The sequence below is a fragment of the Rhagoletis zephyria genome, unplaced genomic scaffold, assembly GCF_001687245.7.
Source record: "Rhagoletis zephyria isolate East Lansing unplaced genomic scaffold, Rhagoletis_zephyria_1.1 Rzeph_scaffold_00244, whole genome shotgun sequence".
Classification (NCBI taxonomy): domain Eukaryota; kingdom Metazoa; phylum Arthropoda; class Insecta; order Diptera; family Tephritidae; genus Rhagoletis; species Rhagoletis zephyria.
In genome coordinates this window covers 205,277-225,088 of record NW_016157328.1, presented here as the reverse complement: position 1 = coordinate 225,088, position 19,812 = coordinate 205,277, and the positions used below count along the sequence as shown (strand labels likewise).

Below are 19,812 nucleotides of genomic sequence, written 5' to 3'. Positions count from 1 at the left end.
TGTAAAATCAATTCTAAATTCATGGAAGAAGATTAGTGTTATAAGAAAAAGGGGCGTGGGACTTCCAGTACAAATTTACTTTTTCTTTCCGTGTTTGTGGAAGACGGAATAAATTTCATTAAATGGAAAAGGGAGAGCCGGGTTCGACCTTATAATCTAAAGCTCTCTTGAGGCATTTGCTAGAGTAACGAGAAGTGGTATTTTATCAAGGCCAGGTTACTAAATTTGAGTTGGAAATATTAGAACTCGCCGTGGCACCTCCAAGAAGGTTTCACGTTCACGCGTCGTATACCTGAAAACCTTTAAAGGTAAACTTAGATGGAGGAGAGAGGAGATTTTATAATTTCATAGTTTTAAACGGCCTAAATACCTTAACTCGCTTAGAAAATAACGAGCTATAACGAAATGGGCACAGAAATAAAATCTAACATCATTAAATTATTTTTCCTATTTATATAAAAGCGCGGGGTGAAACCCGCGGGTATAAGCTAGTATGTATAATAAAATAAATAGTCAAATCTAGTCAATATGTAAGTGTCGTAAAGTTATGATATTTAAGAACATCACTTTCGTAATTAAGGATACACTGGTTCTATATGAAGCTGATTTCGACATTTTGTTTTAATAAAATTTAGTATAGAAAATATTCTTTCAAAACTTGCCTAGGAATGTGATATAGTGGTTCGTTCAAAACCTTTTTTCAAAACTTATAAAGGCAAAAACGAGAAGGCGAAGACAAAAAGAGAATAAAAAAATTTCCCGCAGTGAATTTTCAGATTTTTAAAACCGTATAGTAATTTAATTTTTTAAATTTAGATAAAGCATGAAGACCCCATTGAATAAACGAGTAGATAAAAAATATGTAGCGGTAAAACTGGCACATACATAAATATATGAAAGAACGCACTCAGGCGACGCCTCTAGCCATTGTGTGTAACAGATTTAAGTTATCGATGCAAATTTTTTTTTCATCCCCCCCCTCCCAAGCCAAATCCTGGCTACGCCACTGAATGTATCTATGTGGTTCTGGTTATTTAATGTGCTAGAATATAACTAACCTAAACTATAAAGATTAAATGAACAAAAGAAAAAACCAAAACTGGTCAAAATGTCATTTAACTTAATAAGCTGACCACAAGGGTATATAGATAATGGGCAAGTCTGCACACCCCCCTCCCCTCTCCTCCGTTCACCTCAACAAGAAAACAGAGCTAATCAGCCATATAAACCCCCCTCTGACAACTGTCCTACCCGTTATGTTACCTAACTAAATATGTGGAAACGATAATGCAATTGTGGTAAACATTTGCAATGAAGATAACAAACACGAAACACAACTTCAACTTCTGTATTTAAATATAACAACTTTTAAGTTTTTTTTTTCACTGGTGGGAGAAGAGCAATACTGCTTAATAATAACTCATAATATATATATAAAGTACTCACACAATTTAATATATAACACAATTTTATTAAAAGCAGATGAGTTCTACTATATATTTTTCTTACCAAACACATTACTTATGAAACGCAAATTAATTGACAGTGCTTTCAACACAACCTACTTTAAACTCACCCAAAAAAATTTACTTAGAACTTGATTTCAAAACGTAAAAAAAAGGTAAAAAAAATGCATTTAAAGCTTTATTTTGTTATTTTTTGGTTGATTCATGATTTTTACAATGTCTTATCCACAAGTTTGTTAGTTTTATAAAGAAAATAATTTTTACACTGAGGTTCAGTTTCCCATGGAACCTCCTATATTTATTTTCATGAAAATTTCATAATTTTTAATTGCAATTTTTGTATTCCAAATTTTTCGGTGCAATTTTTTATAGCCCATAAAATTTAAAAATAATGAAGTGTAAATTTGAGGCGACTAAGAATTCGCATTTTAAACTTGCACTTCTTTATACTAAAATATTATGCGCTATAAAACTGCATACCTAAAATTTTCTCGAAGTTTGAAACTTTGAAAACAAGTGCTTACGCTACATACAAATCAAAATAATGCTTTTATTGTTATAATTTGCTTACCAAAGTCATTGCTTATATTTACGACTTTTCGTCTTAAAACATCAAAGGGTTAAATAAAATTGTAGATATATTTTAAAGTTTTGAAATATTACTGCTAACTAAACGACCAAACACGTCAGACTCCAACTGGGAATTCACGTCGATGATACACCAATTCCGACGGTGAACAACGAACAACCCGAAGATACTCGGAGTAACATTCGACAGTCTGTTCTCCTTCTCGGCGCATACAACCGCAATTGTCAACAAAGTACAAAGCCGCAACAAGGTCCTCAAGTCGCTAGCCGGCAGCACCTGGGGCAAAGACAAAGAAACGTTGCTGGCTACGTACAAGGCAATTGGCCGGCCGGTTCTGAACTACGCTGCGCCAGTGTGGTCACCGGGGTCTAGTAGACGCAGTGGATGAAGCTGCAGACTTGCCAGAACACGGCACTTAGGACAGCGACAGGATGCCTCTTGATGTCCCCACAACACCACCTGCACGAGGAGGCCCACATGCTCCTAGTTCAGGAGCATAACAGATGTGGTCTGCCTCGGGAGACTCGGACCACAATAGCCCAACTGCGCCCTGGTTACTGCAGCAGGTTGAACTCATACCTGAGCAGATTAAGCGAAGATACTCCAAACGAATGCCCAGCATGCGGAGAGTCGCCCCATGACTCACAGCATCTCTTCGTATGCCTTCTAAAGCCCACCACGCTAACGCCCCTGTCCCTATGGACAGACCCCGTCGAGGCTGCACGCTTCCTAGGGCTGCCGTTAGTGGAGCTTGACGACAACGATTGAGGGACTAACCGACCTGGGCGGGATTGTTGTAGCCGCTACAACAACAACAACAACCAAACACGTCAAAATTTTGGAATATTTAGCAGGAAGTTTTAGAGCTCTGAAAGTGGATTTTTTGTCATTTACAACACCCTGCTCCGATTTTGAACTTTTTTCCGGGCAAAGGGTTTGATAGCTGATCTTCCCTAACAGGGTCCGTTTTGCTTGGCTCTAGATAGCGGCACTTGAAAATCTGCTTAAATTTTAGTTTTTTTGTTAATAATTCCCTAAGTTTTACAGTTATTTTTCTAAAATTTTACTTTTGATATTATCTATTTCTGAAAATCATGGAAATCGGTTCACTATAATATATAGCTCTCACACAACTTATTGTTCAGGTATGTGGTTTAGTTTTATATTTATATATTTTATTTCATAATATTTTTAAGTTTATTAGGCTGTACACTATGTGGACCTCAATTTGGGTTCTTTTCAATCCCATTCTGGAATATTTTTAACCAACTTCAAAAAAGCAGGAGGTTATCAATTCGTGGGAATATTTTTTTATGTATGGTACCATAACTAGAGTCCAACCGATTCCATTTTTTTTCAGGTACCGATGCCGATGCCGATTAATCTGCTTATGGGGAAAGAATCGGCCGATACCGATGCCGATGCCGATTTCATAAAAAATTACAAATAAATGTATTAATTCATAAAATCATTTCACGGAGTTAAAAAACAAAACAAAAGAAAAGAAATAATTGAATTAATTGGCTTGTTATGCAACATTACATACACATGTATGTACATACATACATATGTATGTGTAAAAATATATGTACTTATATCAAATTTATGTACATTACATAAAACACTTTTTTATATGGTGCTAAGCAAAAAATATTTAGGAACATAAAATTTCATTTCGTTTTGTGTTAAAATCAGGGTTCGGAAATATTCATATATGAATCTTCGCGAACATACATTTATGATTTTATACGCGAAGGTGAACGATTCAAATATTCTGTATTGATTCTCCTTCGCGAACGNTTTTTTTTTTGCTTAATAATTACCTAATGCACGAATGGTTTTTTAATACCCCTTGCCTGCTGCGATCGACCAGCAAATGTCCGCCAACATTGAATTCAATCGTAGCTTATATTTCAAGTAACTGCAAACCAAATAGTCGTTGACGTTATATTAATATCATAGACTCCCATGTTCACTAAATTTTAATCGACATAGGCTATATTCTTAAACGCATTAATGCAAAGCATCAGTCTCTTTTAATTCTAAAGTATGACTCATATCAGTATCCAATATGCGCAACCATGACGAAGTACCAATCCTTACTAATATTATAAATCCGAAAGTGAGTTTGTTTGTTTGCATTGCTTTCACGCTTTAACTATTCAACCGATCATAACGAAATTTTGTACACTGCTGTTATTTAGCCCAACTTAAAATATAGCATGCATTTAATCTCGAGTAGGCAAGAGGGTTTGGCACCTCCCATAATATAATAATAATAATAGATTGGCCCTTACACATTTGTTAGTGTTTGGCCGAGCTTCTCCTCCGACTTTTGGTGTGCGCCTTGATCTTGTCACACAAATCCGAGGGACCTACAGTTTTACGCCGACTCCGAACGGCGATTGTATTTTTATGAGAAGCTGTTTTTCATGGCTGAAATACAATCGGAGGTTTGCCATTGCCTGCCGAGGGACGACCGCTGTTAAAAAAAAACCTTTTTCTATATATTCTGCGATGTTGCTTTGACCTGGGCTTGAACCCAGGTGTTGATGAGTAAAAGCGCGCACTGCTTACCACTACACCACAGCGGCCGACAACCCCATACAAACGGAATTTTTCATACTGCATTTCTCAGGATAGATTACTGGAACTTGGAATGGAGATATATAAAATCATTCTCTAGTCATGGATGAGGGCTGCCACCTTTTAATAAAATCGGCATAAGTGCAGAATACGGCCCGTTAAGCTAGAACAAAACGAAACGTGGACGTGATCCGCCTTTTTTCCTCATTTTAATGGTATAAAATTTGTTTGGTGCCAACTCATTTTTCGGTGCTATGGAGGGGCAAAGGGGAAATTTTCGAAAATTTAAAATGGCTATATTTCAAAAAATTCCCGACCGAATTTAAAAGAATTGGTATCGTTGGAAAGGTAAGTAAAATCCCTTTTTTTAGTATACATATTAATATACTTTATGTGGATACATTTTGAGAAAAATCATTTAATAGAAAAAAATATATATATTTTTGTTTCCAAAGAAGGGGGGCTGAATACATTTTGCAGAGAACACCTTTCTGCGTAGGCGGCATTCGGCCGCACTTAGGGATCAAAACCCTCAGGCAGTAGAATTCTCCTTTCTGTGTGGCCACCTTTTGCAGAGAACACCTTTCTGCGTTGGCGGCCTTCGGCCGCACTTAGGGATTATAACCCTCAGGCAGTGGAATTCTCCTTTCTTTGTTGCCAAAGAAGGGGGACTGAACACCTTTTGCAGAGAACACCTTTCTGCGTAGGCGGCCTGCATTTTTCGAAAATTCCCCCTTCATCCCTCCATATCAACGAAAATACAAGTTTGCACCAAAAAAATTTTATACCAGTAAAATCAGGAAAAAATGGCGGACCACGCCCACTTTTTCGTTTTGTTCTACCTTAACGGGCCGTATTCTGCACTTGTTCCAAAAAATCTAATTCAACTTCAATTAAGGGAGTTATTTATTTAAAAATTATATTAAAAAAATGTATGTCAAGATGCTTAAAAAAGCTGTCGTTTGAATATATTTTGAAAAGGGTTGCCACCTGTTTGAAAAGTAAAATTTAAAATAATTCTACACAAGCCATCTGAAGAATTAAAATATGGTTGTTAAACAAAACATTGTTAAGAAACCTTTAGTTTTAAAGTTTTGAATAATATTGAGGCTTTCACAAGGGTTGCCACCTTTTAAAAAGTTAAATTCAATTAGTTTAAAGGAAATAATATAATACAAGCATTCCCGGCGAACTTCGTCCAGCTCGATATACCTTTTTTTTGAAATTTTTTGTTCCAACAATTCACGTCTACGATTTCCATTGACAGGCTCATCCGCTAAGATTATGCTTTCGTGGTCGTTTTCCGCCTTAAATAACCTAACGAAAGCGTTACGTCTGTGAAGAAGTTCTTGAAATTCTCTAATTGTGCAACATTTCATAGAACGGTTAATCTCACAACGAAATAAATTTGAAGAACTTTTTTTCTTAACTCCCTGGCGGCAACAATGATCCGGTTCTATAGTGAATCTGTCCCAGAAACTTTATAGTATAGTTGGTGGCAATTTCAAAATGGATGCGTATAATTGTTCTACTGAAATCCAATATACATAGATTAGAGTGGTTCAAAAAAAATTTTTTTTATAAATTCATAAACGCTACCTCAAATTATTGTTATTTGTGATAAAAAAGAGAAACGTGTTTTTTTTATTTTGAAAAAAAAAGTTTTCTTAGAGGTCTCGCTGGTCGGTTTTTTATAAAAACGCTGATGTTCTCAATATTCAATATGTTTATTTTCTTGACATGTTAAAATTCAGCTAAAAATGTGATATTTACATATAATTACTCTGGTATTATTAGGGAACATTCCCTTAATTACATACCTGTCTTGGGCAGTTAGAATGGGCCTAATGCCCGAAAATATGCTCTCGACAAGAGGCTAGTAAAATTAGTTGATACTGAACAATTTACGCATTGTCATGGGTTGGAACTTGTTACCAGGGAGTTTCTGGGGTTGCTAATTACGAATTTTTATTTATTTATTTCATTTTAAATCTACAGTACAAAGTACCTTACAGACTAAAGAAAAATTAAGAATAAATGCTTATTGCATAATTGAATTTAATAGGCTCATAAAAGCAGATTTAGATAGAGAAAAGTCAATTAACTTAGAAGAAAATAAATCATTAAATTCCTTTAGGGCACGCGAAATAGGCGCATTACTCGCAATTTAGTTCTGCAGTTATCAGACTTCTTTGCGGCACATTAAAGTTAATCCGCTTAAGTAGTAGATAATTACCGCGTACTCTTAGTTAGAGCGTACAAGAGACGAAAAAAGAAGTTTAAAGGTGTAAGGATCAGAAAACTCGGAGGTATTACGTCGAACAAAACTCATTACCTAGTATGCTTTGGAAATAATAACATTAATGTGACTATTAAATGAAAACTTTGCCTCAAAAATCACTCCAAGATCTTTAGTCTCTGTAACCTTGCTAAGGACAAAGTTAGAAATTGAGTGAAGTGTATGAGTGGGTTCTGACGCCTAGTGAATGTTATGTGAAGACATGTATTGATGTTTAAAGATAGCCGTGACTTAAGACACCATAAATGAAGGCTCTTCAAATCAGATTGAAGTTTTCTTGCATCAGCTGCATCCTTAACAATTGCAAAAACCTTCAAATCATCGGCATAAAGCAGGTAATTCGAAAAGGAAGAACAATTGCCAATTTCGTTTATAAAAAGAACGAATAAGATAGGGCCTAAAGTGCTGCCTGTGGAACACCAGAAGAGACAACGAAATAGTCCGAAACTACGCCATCAATCGAAACTACACAGTGCCGATTAGACAAGTATGAGGTGATCCACTTGAGAAGAGACGAATAGAAGCCAAGGCAAGCTAACTTATTTAACATAATCTTGTGAGATGCTCTATCGCAGAGCTTCTTAAAGTGTGTTCCGCGAAACCCAAGGGTTCCGTAGACACCGGGGTTCCGTGAGATCAAATTTGGTATGAATTACCACGGCGGTCGGTTTGAGTTGCACACAGAAAGAGAAGTTCTATAAACAGCTTGACAGGGACGCAATTATCTGTTTTCAAGTATACATACATTTGTACTTGTATATGGTATGATTGCCGTACTGAGTGCCATATCTACATACATAAGCGTTGAGCTTGAGTTTGCTACCTGTTTTTTTCTAACAACACATATCGGTGTTTGCCGCTGTAGCCAAAGAATTATATAAAATTTTCTACAAGGAACGCGATGAATTGCCAAATGAAATGTGAAATATCATAACAAGGCACTTGGTAAATCACCTGGAATCTTATAGGGAATTTACATGAGGCGATTTTTAGTTGGAAGCAACAATCGCCTGGTGTAAACGGTCTTTCAACTAATCGCTTTCAATGAAGTTGGTCGGCTGCTTACTTTCGTTCAACTTTTGTTTCATTTAATCGCCTGTGAAAGTTGAATCATGTAAATTCCCTATTAGTCAGATTATTTTTCGGATGGTAGTAGTAATATCGGTTTGATACAAAATTAATTTACGAAGCATTCGTAGATCTCCAGAGTACTTCGACATTGAAACACACATTTGAATCTGTGTCTCTGAAAGAGTTTTGGGTTAGTGTTAAGAGTAAATATCATGAAGTCGCTAAAAAGGTCATCTTAACTTTGCTTCCTTCTGTCATAACGTACTCTGTCAGCAGGGTTTTCAGCTAACACTTATGGGCCATTCCATTGTGACTAGTGGGATATTTTACTCCAGAATATGATCAAGAATTTTAAGTATGTCGTCAAAACTTATACAACAGCGGAAGATATTTTTTAACATAGAAGGATAACTAATTTATAAAATTGCTTTAACAAAAATTCCAAACGATTTCTTAGTTTTATGTAACTATCATTTGAATGAATGTGACTGGTGGGACATTGAAAATAACTCTATTTTACCCTTGTGCACTCAAAGATGAATTTTAGCCAAAACACTTAATTTGCTGGAACGATGTACATATTTGTGTTGTGAAGTATGAATTATACGCTTTCGTTTTCAATATAAATGAGGTTTATATAATCTTTATAGAAAATATTTAAAGTTGTAATTGCTGGAACATCTCCTTGTGGCTGGTGTAAAGTACTTATGCATGAAATAAGTTTCTATATACAAAAATTACAACTTCTTTTGATTTGTTTAATATTTTCTCACAGGTTAATGAAATTAAGTCATTTAAACAGAGGTTACTGAAATAGAGATGATTAGGGCATATTTAAATTTATGTCGTTTTCCTCTTTACAATGGAATGACCCTTCTACAAAAAACAAATTCATGTCGAACGTGGATGCTACCCCAGAAATGCGCATGCAGCTTTCAGACTTTATATAGAACTACTATTTTATACAATACTTAATAATAATGAACCAATTTCTTCACATTAAAATTTAAAGTATGTATACTCATAGTTGCCAACTNTCGTAAAGGCAGTTTTACATTATTTTTTGTTGCCATTCTGTAGAGAATACTCCAAAATAACAGAAACTTTACTTAGTTTTTGTAAAATAAAAAACACCGTTATACAGCAATAAACTAAAGTTACACTTTCAAAACGTTATTGATACGTTGTTTGCACAACCGGTTTATTTTGTAAATTTCAAGTGCATTGTTTTTGTAAAGTTCGAATAACTAAAGGAAAATTTTTAATGCGAACAAAACTATATCTAAGTGAGAATCTATGTCCCAATTTGACTTTTTATCATTTGTTTGCAAAAAACTAACTTATTTGGATAACCTCAAAAGTTTTCTGATTTATTTCAATTTATGATTTTATGTAAGCTTTTACTATTTTGTTAACTTTCGGCAAACAAAATGGAATCAGAAATGGTTAAATTAAGATGTAATGATTCAATTTATTTTACTTAACTTGCCGTTTTTAGCCGTTTTCAAGAAAAACGGGTTTTTTCTGGGCGATCATGCTATCACGAAACGCAAGTTGTTTGAAGTTTGGCTGATTGGATGTTCGAAAAAATAAAAGCCTTTTTCGGTTGTCAACCATGTTGAAAAAAAAAAATTTGGTGCTGCTGATATTTGCGAAAGTTCCATGAAACTCTTAGACGAAAAAACGCGTATTGTTTGCAATTATTTATCAAATAAATAAGAAAATTATGGGAAACAATTTGGAAAGGATGCTAAAATATTTAGATCTGAAAACATAGCGTTTCTTGCTGATGAGGTTCTTTTCGAAATCAAAAAGCCAACTGTGTCGACCATCTGCCGGATTCTAACTTTCGCTATCGCTAAAGTGCTAAAATAGGATAGCCAACCATTTTCCGAATTTTTAGCTATCTCCAAAAATATCTCCAACATTTTTTGGTGATAAATAATCCATTTTAATGGTCCCAAGGATTATTATAGGCTAAAATAATGTTCGGCGTGGAACCTCCCATAAAAGCCGAATTTTTCATACCGAATATCTATGGAAATGTTCATGGTAGAGTACCGGAACTTGGTGTAGAGATGTATGAAATCGATCTTATACTCATGGAGAAAAACGGGCTATTTGAAAAGAGGGCGTAGCGCCGTACAAACGTATATATCTGTGTTCGTATGGAAAAGTAGCTTATGTCGAAAGGCCGGCTTTAGTATAATGCGGCATTCCCTTTATTTTTTAAACGACAAAGAATTTTTTGATTAGACTTAAAAAGAATATTAACTTCCTAGTATCGGAACTATTTCTTGCACGTTTATTTGCTAAAAGTTGTTTAACGGCTTAGCGCCCGTAAGTCATTCGCAATCGTATGCTGCGAATGCCGATTTATACTAAAGCCAGCCTTTCGACATAAGCTACTTTTCCATACGAACACAGATATAATTCATCTGGAGGTGTGTTTGTGTGTGAAATCCTCCTAAATGCTCGGACGGATTTTAACGAAGTTTTTTGTGTGTTTTTGAGTAACTCTCTGGATAGTGTGGATTCGCAAATTAACCCGCCAGTTGGCACTGGAGCTAAGTTATTACTAAAAATCTTATTGATGATCCACTTTGGCTAATATTCAAAATATGTATTAGTAACGGTAAAGGCAATACTATTGCAAAGAGCTGCCACGTGGCGCTGGAGTGATTACGAATAATCGCCAAGTTAGAAAAGGTGCCGTGAATGTCAGAATAAATAAACCTGTTGCACCATTGAGTATATCGAATTTTTAACCGACTTCCAAAAAAGAAGGAGGTTATCAGTTCGTCGGAATATTTTTTTTTTTTTTTGTATGTATGTTACCGCATAACTTTGGATCACGTCAACCGATTTCAATAATTAAATTTTTGCATCGGAAAGGTAGTGTCTCAGAGGTGGTTCCATACTAATTTAGTTCAGATCCGATCATTGGATCATGAAAAATTTAGAGATATATATATTTTTTTAAGTCGGTTTTTTTTTGCCAAAAATTACTTGTTATGTGTTACGATTGGCACAATGTGTGTGATTTTTGCCAGTATTATTATGCCTTAAAGCTTCATTCGTAGGGTTGAGTTGTGCAGGGGTAAATCTCAAATCACCACCGATAAATCAACCGCCAAAATCGTCGCGCGCTTTTTACTGTAATAAATTCCAGGAAAAAAAAGATTATTTTCACTTAAATTGCTTTACTGAAACTTACTTTTAAGGTATTTCGTCTGAAATAAGTCTATGAATATTGGATTTCTGTAGAACAATTATACGCATCCATTTTGAAATTGCCACTAACTATACGATAAAGTTTCTTGGACAGATTTACCATAGAACCGGATCATTGTTGGCGCCAAGTGAGTGAAGAGGAAATGTTCTTCAAATTTATTTCGTTGTGAGATTAACCGTTTGGGGGAAATGTTGGACCAAAAAGTTTCAATCAAAAAAAAAAAAATTTTGTGCGCGACGAAGTTCGCCGGGTCTGGTACTATTATAATATTTCATATAAGTTGAATTTTCAAAAAGGTGGCAACCCATGTGAAAGACTTCAATATTATTAAAAACTTTAAAACTAAAGGTTTCTTAACAATATTTTGTTTGACAACCATATTTTAATTCTTCAGATGGCTTGCGTATAATTAATTTAAATTTTATTTTTCAAACAGGTGGCAAGCCTTTTCAAAATATATTAAACTACAGCTTTTTAAGCCTCTTGACATCCGTTTTTTGTTTAAGATAATTTTCAAATAAATAACTCCCTTAATTGAAGTTGAATTAGATTTTTTAAAAGGTGGCAGCTCTCATCCATGAGTAGATAATGATTTTATATATCTCCATGCCAAGTTCCAGTAATCTACCAAAAATATTTCCTGAGAAATACAGTATGAAAAATTCCGTTTGTATGGGAGGTGCCACGCCCTCTTGCCTAATCGAGATTAAATTTATCCTATATTTTAAGTTGGGCTAAATAACAGCAGTGTACAAAATTTCATGATGATCGGTTGAATAGTTGAAGAGTGAAAGCATAGCAAACAAACAAACTCACTTTCGGATTTATAATATTAGTAAGGATGTAGCTCATTTTAAAGGGGAGGGGGTTGAGTATGGTAAGAAAATAACTTGTGTCAAAACCAAGCTAATTGGACAATGTTTTTGAGTACTACCTTAAAACATATACTCATCATTTGAACATACAAAAAAGCAGTAAAGTCTGTTTTACGAAAGCCAAGTCTGTTTATCATTTTATTTACTGCCTTTACACTTGTTTTAACGTTTTCCATCTTTTTACATTAAAATAATGCAATATTTGAGGTGCTATTACTTTCGCACAGAAAAAGTAATCATTTGACCTAATTTGATATGGCACAAAACTAAAACCATATTACACATCTGTAGGGCAAACTCTTTCATTTGACACCTACCTCCTTTTTAAAAATCGAACGAACGATACAGATTTTATGACTTGGTGTTAAATATTTAACATCTCCGAACTCGATTAAAAATCGAATTTCAACCCCCCACTACCCATCCCTAGTGTGAACTTGCGTGATCGCGCGTAACTCAAATTTTTATTGGCGTGAACGTGTGTGAATTAGATTTCACGTAATTTTCCCCTACAGTAACTTGCAGTGTTCACGTGTTGACTTTTTTAAATATTCACAACGTTTTTCAAGTTAAAGTTAAGTTTTTCTATAAAAATATTGTCCACAACCATATAAGTCAGAGTTTTAAACTTTATACAAAATTTATGAAAATTCAACAAAATTTCATCAAAATTTCAACAATTTTAGTCAAGAGCAAGTTTCATGGGGCTAAAAAATCGTACTGATTTTTAATAGTTTTTGATGCTTCCTATCAGGGTTGTTGCGAGTATTCGCATTCGCAACCGCGGAGTTTCCGCATTAATTTTAACATTCGCAAAAATCAATGCGGATCTTTTGCGAATGCGAATATTGATGGGACCGAAAATTACAGTTATTTTTTTACGAGTTAAACTTGGCCAAATATTTTTTATTCCGAAATAAAAGTACTTTCCGGATAATAAACTAACCGCTTATCCAAATTAAACAAGTTTGGTATCCATGAAAGGGGACTTAAATAGCTTTAAAACTGAAATGTCTAAAAGAGGAAAGCCACACATTGAAAAATATTTCAATTAAAAATGTTAATTTACTACCATAGAACAAACATTGGGTCAGGTATGTATTTACCTGAATTTCTTTAGTATTAAGTTTAAAAAAATATATATAAATAGAGGTGGTAACCTTCATTAGTTATTTCTGTTTAAAAGCTATTTCAGTCCTCTTTCATATGATACCAAATTTGTTTAATTTGGATAAGCGGTTTCTTTATTATACGGATAGGACGTTTATTTCGGAATACAAAATATTAGGCCAAATTTAAGTCGGAAAAAATAACTGTTATTTTCGGTCCCTGGAATATTGTACAAGTGCACAGACGTATATCTAACCAGTCACAGAAGAAAGCATTAAAAATGAGTTACAAAAACTAAAATCGAAAAACGCTGACGTGACAAATTCCGAAACAACCAAAAGAATTCTTTCGAAAAAAACTGTGTTTAAACAACGACTGTGCCATGATGCTAGATTGTGAAGATGAAAGTCAGGAGGATATATCCAACATTTGCAGCCCCGACTAAATTCTCAAAAAGTAGTTATTGCACCACAATAAAAATAAATAAATATAACGGAAAGTCCTCTCAACTGGTGCAGTGCCAATCGAAAAGAATTTACAATTTGCCAAGTTTCAATTTTTTCAAGTTATTCGCCTCGAGCGAGTAGGTTTATAGTGGCGCAGGTTTGATTTACGACCCTTCAAAAAGTTTTTATTAAGTACAATGCTCCAATTTTTAAATTCAATTACTAAAAAAACATTCAGTCTTATCATGAGTTTAATTTTCCCTGAACCGGTTTACTTGTCACTTTTGGTTTTCATGTACATATTTACTATGGGCGGAATACAAATTTTCGGGCAAAACTCAGGATAAGGCAGGTTATTAAAAATTATTAACCTTTCCATTTTGTATTTACCTAAATCACCTAATTTACCCACCGAAATTATTTCTTAAAAATACATGACATCCGCATTCGCATCCGCGGATGTTACCTTTTAAACATCCGCATCCGCATTCGCATCCGCGGTTGTCTAAAATTCTACATTCGCAACATCCCTACTTCCTATATACAAAGTACTAAGTTTATACATACGTTCATATTTATCATTTAAAATTAATAAACTTATTGGTTCTCAATGCCTTAAAAAATAGAACTTCACTTACCCAATTGGTCGAACCGAATGTCACGATTATGATACCAAAATCCAGTTTCCTTCCTAACTCAGATTATCCACGCTTGGCAGGATGCTGAATGAACTCTCAGTTTTAGAAACTGACACCGGTGAAGTTGAAAACATTCTCAAAGCAATATAAATATCACTGAAGAACGCGATTTTTATACCCTGAAAATAACCTTCACTGTTGGATTTATGTTGTATCGTTTTTTTTTTTTGCATAACTTCCCTGAATAAGGTGTAATGGAGGAATCACGTCTGCCAGCCATTAGCCAGCAATGGTCAGCCATTATGTGACGATCCCATCGGCCTTCCAAAGTTTTAACGTCCTGGTGAAACCTCTCCTCTTGTTCTTCCCTATGGTATTCAAAACTGTCTGGGAATTGGTCAATATAACTACAGACATATTACATCCTAAGGTGGTACAGCCCCCCAGCGCATCGTTTACGAATTCGGAGCAGCTACTTGACTTATAATTTTCCAGAAAATGTTAGAACGTCACCTTTGTACCTGACCCCAACAAGTTTTTTTCTTTTAAAGTAAATGCTTCTGCTGGTCCTTTAGATAGTACTAGATCCCTTATCAAATCATATAATTCTTCTTGGGTGGAAGGTTTTGGCTGTTTAGACGTTTTTCCTTCACTGTTACTCCTTACTTCATAGAAGTTAAGGACCTTCTAGGAAATTGTGAGTCTGAATAAGTAATTTTTTAACGTTAAGACCACTCAAGTTAGCACAGTATAACTAATTGTCATCTACAGCTTGTATTCGTTCATAAATTTTCGATCTGAAGTACGAAAAATAAGCTTAGTAATCGCCACACTAACCCTGGGATTCAGTAATTCAGTCTCATATCAAGTCACTAAATTTGAGATTAGCAATTAGTGACTATTTTTGTGACTTGAGATGCTTTGGGTATTCAGTGGGAGAGAGTCACAAAAAGTTCACCAAAAATGTGTGGTGAAAACAAACATAGACAGTCAACTGATAGCGTTTATGTCGCGTCGCCCAAAGAGGCGCAGTGGCCGAATGGTCAAAGCATTAGGCTGCCGGGCGAGAGGGTCCCGGTTCGAGTCCTCCTAGCGTAGAGAATTTTTGATATTTTTATTTAGTATCTTTATTAGTTAAATTTTTTTTAATTTTTCCTTAGATTTAAATGTTTTGAAAACAAAAAAAAATATTAAAATGGATTTGTATGATATTAAAGAATTTTGGTTTATTTCCTAATGTAATTGTTGTTGAACAAATTTCCTTCATTTTTGCGTTCTTCTTTTTAATAAAATGGAAAAAAATTATCTTTTCCTCCATATTTTTATTTTTGTGACCTGCTCTTAGCCAGCTGACAAATAAGTGACCTATTTTTGAGACTAGAGACGTTAGAAAGCGTACTGAATACCAAATAGTCTCAAAATCCAAGTTCACCACCAAAAGTCACTATTAGTAACTAGAGACCGCTTACTGAATGCCAGGGTAAATTACTGTGCCTAAAAATATACAAACCGTACCGGTAACACTTAAAATGGCAACTATGATTAAAGCCAATATACAAAATTGCTGTTAATTTCAATATTACCTCCTTTATATTACTCTCCTTTGTATATTAATGCAACTGTTAGCTGCAGCATGTTCTTCTTCCTGAGACAAAAGTGCTCCGGCCACTGATTCCATTGAATTATACTTAATTAAGGAAAGTTCTTTTCAATTAACGACTAAAAAAAATTTTAATTTCACTATTCACTTGCAATTATATTTACTTGATTTGTTTCTGTCAAAGTAGCTGATTAAGAACTTCGAATTTCGCGCTTTTAGCTGGCAGTGCCGTTGATAATTACGATCGGAGTACAGCATACCAATTTCCGATTTTTCGGAACTACGAATATTCGGATTACAGCACACGGGTGAACATCTCGGCTCCAATGTCAAAGTGGATATAAAGTTCTGTCTAATCTCACTTTTACGATTTTTTTAATGTTGAAATGTGATTTCGGACATATCGCCGAAAAATGCTAAAAGGCGCTCCTAAGTTCGGCCAGAAAAATACATTTTTATACCCGAGCGCACTTGTGCACAAGGGTATTATAACTTTGTTCACATAACGGTTGTTTGTAACAGGCAAATGTATACATAATTGATCAGAATGAAAAGAAAAATCGATTAAGCGGTGACTGTCTGTCCGTCCGTCTGTGCACACGATAACTCGAGTAAAAATTGAGATATCTTAACGAAACTTGGTACGTGAACTTCTTTTGGGCGTAGGACGGATGGTATTGAAAATGGGCGAAATCGGACAATAACCCTGCCTACCTCCCATATAACGGTAATTTTAAGAAATACGAAAACTGCGATATTTTAGTAACTACTGAAGATAATTCACTCAAAATTGATACTTACAATGAGTTTCAGACGGAAAACATGAATATTATAAATTTTTGGAAAATGGGCGTAGCCACGCCCACTTATGGTTACATGTGTATATCTTGGTAACCGCTGCACCAATTTCTTCCAAACTTGGCACAGTTGTTGGCCCTAGTACAGCATACTAAATGGCTGAAAATTTTAAAAATCGGACAATAACCACGCCTACCTCCCATATAACGGTAATTTTCAGAAAAACGAAAACTGCGATATTTTAGTAACTACTGAAGATAATTCACTCAAAATTGATATTTGCAATGAGTTTTAGACGAAAAATAAGAATATTACAAAATTTTGGCAAATGGGCGTAGCCACGCCCACTTATGGTTACATGTGTATATCTTGGTAACCGCTACACCAATTTCTTCCAAACTTGGCACAGTTGTTGGTCCTGGTACAGCATACCAACTGGCCGAAAATTTCTAAAATCGGACAATAACCACGCCCACATCCCATATAACGGTAATTTCGAGAAATACAAAATCTTCGATAAATCAGTAAATATTGAAGCTAATTTATTCAAAATTGATGATTGCAACAATTCTTTACCAAGAAATACGTTTATGACAAAATTTTGGAAAATGGGCGTAGCACCGCCCACTTGTGATCACATATATGTATCTCGCTAACCGTTCTAGCAATTTGTACCAAGCTCGGTATGGTTATTGTGCTTGCCACATAAAAGCAAACCGTTGAAAATTGTTGAAATCGGACTAAAATTGAGGCCGCTTTTCATATAACGGTAAATTTCAGATATGCTTGAAATTTCAATATTTCGAAATTTAAGGACGCTAATTTACTTAAAATGTATACACCCCGGCTTATCATGTAGCGGTAGCTTTCGGAAAGGTGGAAAACATATATTTAATACTTGCGCCGGGTATTTAATGTTCGGCTCCGCCCGAACTTAGACTTTCTTACTTGTTTTTTTTTAAATTGCCTTGCAAAAATCTATACCATAACTTTATTAATATCTCATCGAAACATGGTAACTTGATTGCTCTTCGCGCAAGGTTTAACCCAAACTAAACCTCCTACCGTCATATATCTTGATTGATACGATCTGGGATTTTGTCCACACGGGAGCGGTATATAATAAAGGTTACGTTATGAACTTTGCGAGAAGAATACGTTTGCTGTTTCTACGTCCACCAATGTTGAGCAGCCTTCTTGACAGCGCATTGTACATTATTGACGCTTTCTTGGTTTTAAAATCCGGATGTGCGTCAAAACTGAGCCTATCGTCCTAGATATTTGAGCTGGCACACCGGCTTAACAGTCTTCTTTTCTGCTATTTATAATAGACCTACCTTTTTCAACCAGTTTGTGACCGCAGTGTTCGGCTTTGCCTCTATTCCAGAACTTGCTTGGTACCGGCTATCGGGGCGATAGCGTTTGCGAACCCTATTATATCTTCTCCGTCAGAAAAGGAGTGCCGTTTGACACGTATATTACCTTACATTATGTTGGACTGAGAACCGAACCCATTTGAACACCGGCTTTGACTGTATATTGCTTTGCTCCCTCTTCAGCGGAATACTCAATGACTCGTTTATGAAGGTAGCCTGTGCAAATTATCTCTACTACCACTTTGAAATTGGGGTTCCTTCCATCTTAATTTATCCAGATTCCTTCTTGGCCATAGGCTCAGTCCTTTTATATGCATATGGCCTATATCGCCGAAAACAAAACCAAGGCAAACATTTCTCAGATTTCGCGGATTTTTTATTATATCTAAGTCACACAAGCATAATAAATATTGATAATTTTCATCATGAAAATTCACTTAGAGCCAGTCACTCGATGTCTGGTTAACACCAGCTACAGGTTAAAAATCGTTATCAACGTTATCGACTTCCTGTTATACATATGTACATATGTTTTGAAGTCGATCACGTCGATAACGATGTATAACCTGCAGTTTGTGTTAACCAGACATTGAGTAACTTGCCCTTAATCGTAAGATGTTGTGAAGTATTTATATTTTTACACAAGGTAGCGAACTATATCAGTTGGGTAGATTTGAAGATTTTTCACAAAATGTACAATAACATCTGAACACACTTCCATAATTGTGGAGCGTGGCATTGCAGCGAAATCTGGCTTAACTTTAAATTTATAAAAGGTCCAAAGAAATGTCAATGGGGTCTGACGGTACGCGCTTAGTAGATCATACTTTAATAATATACAGTAGTCGAACAAATTATAGTCGCGCCATATTTTGACAAGTTGTAACATATTATTTCTTTGTTATTTTTTTATAAAACTATAGTTCATTCTTTAAGAAAACCCCGTGTTAAATAAATGTTCATTATATTCATTGCACAGCGACTAGCAGTCGATAATACAGTGCAACAGCATTTTTGGGGACAGAACGCATCAAACTCACGATGAAAGACCTAGGCCCACATAGTAAAAACTCCAAATCTTTCTGCATTCTCAGGTGAAATGTTTTTAGAGTCATAAGTAGATTGCGGATGCTTATGCAAAAATGTTTAGAGTTCGTTGTACCGCTTAACCAAAATCATTAAAATTAATCAAAAAAATAAATTTGTGTACATTTTGTTTATAGTTATGGGATACATATTTTTTGGCTTCGTTTTCTGCATAAACATCCGCAGTCTAGTCATAAGTATGTAGGTATTAAGTTTGCAATTTTGTGCTTGAGAGTTTTTTAGTTTCTAGATCAGCTATAACTACGGTGACCATCCGTCCTGTATTATACGGGACAGTCCTCTTTTTTGAATCAATGTCCTGGTAATTTATTTATTTTATACGGGACACCAAATTTTCTGTATTTCTTTTAATGTCCTGTATTTATCCCGTATTCGGTGTTTCGTCGGCTTAACAGCTCATAAAAATTGCATGCCTGTGAACGAGTTTTAAGTGATGGTGGTATATGATCGTAATTTTCTCCATAAACAGTTATTATTTTCTAATCTGAATGCACGTCATTCGAATCGAGGAATAAATACGGTGACCAAAATAGAAATTAGGACTCACATTTTAGTAGGTTTTGGCTATTCTTCCTTAGTTTATTTAATGTTTATAATTTATTTTATGAAAGTTAAG

At 35.0% G+C, this 19,812-nt stretch overlaps 1 protein-coding gene across 2 annotated transcripts in view; it reads left to right on the top strand.

The window, feature by feature from the left end:
- Rfx (regulatory transcription factor Rfx) overlaps positions 1–19,812 on the top strand; it is a 154,146-nt gene that overhangs the window by 122,028 nt on the left and 12,306 nt on the right. The window lies entirely within an intron of this gene.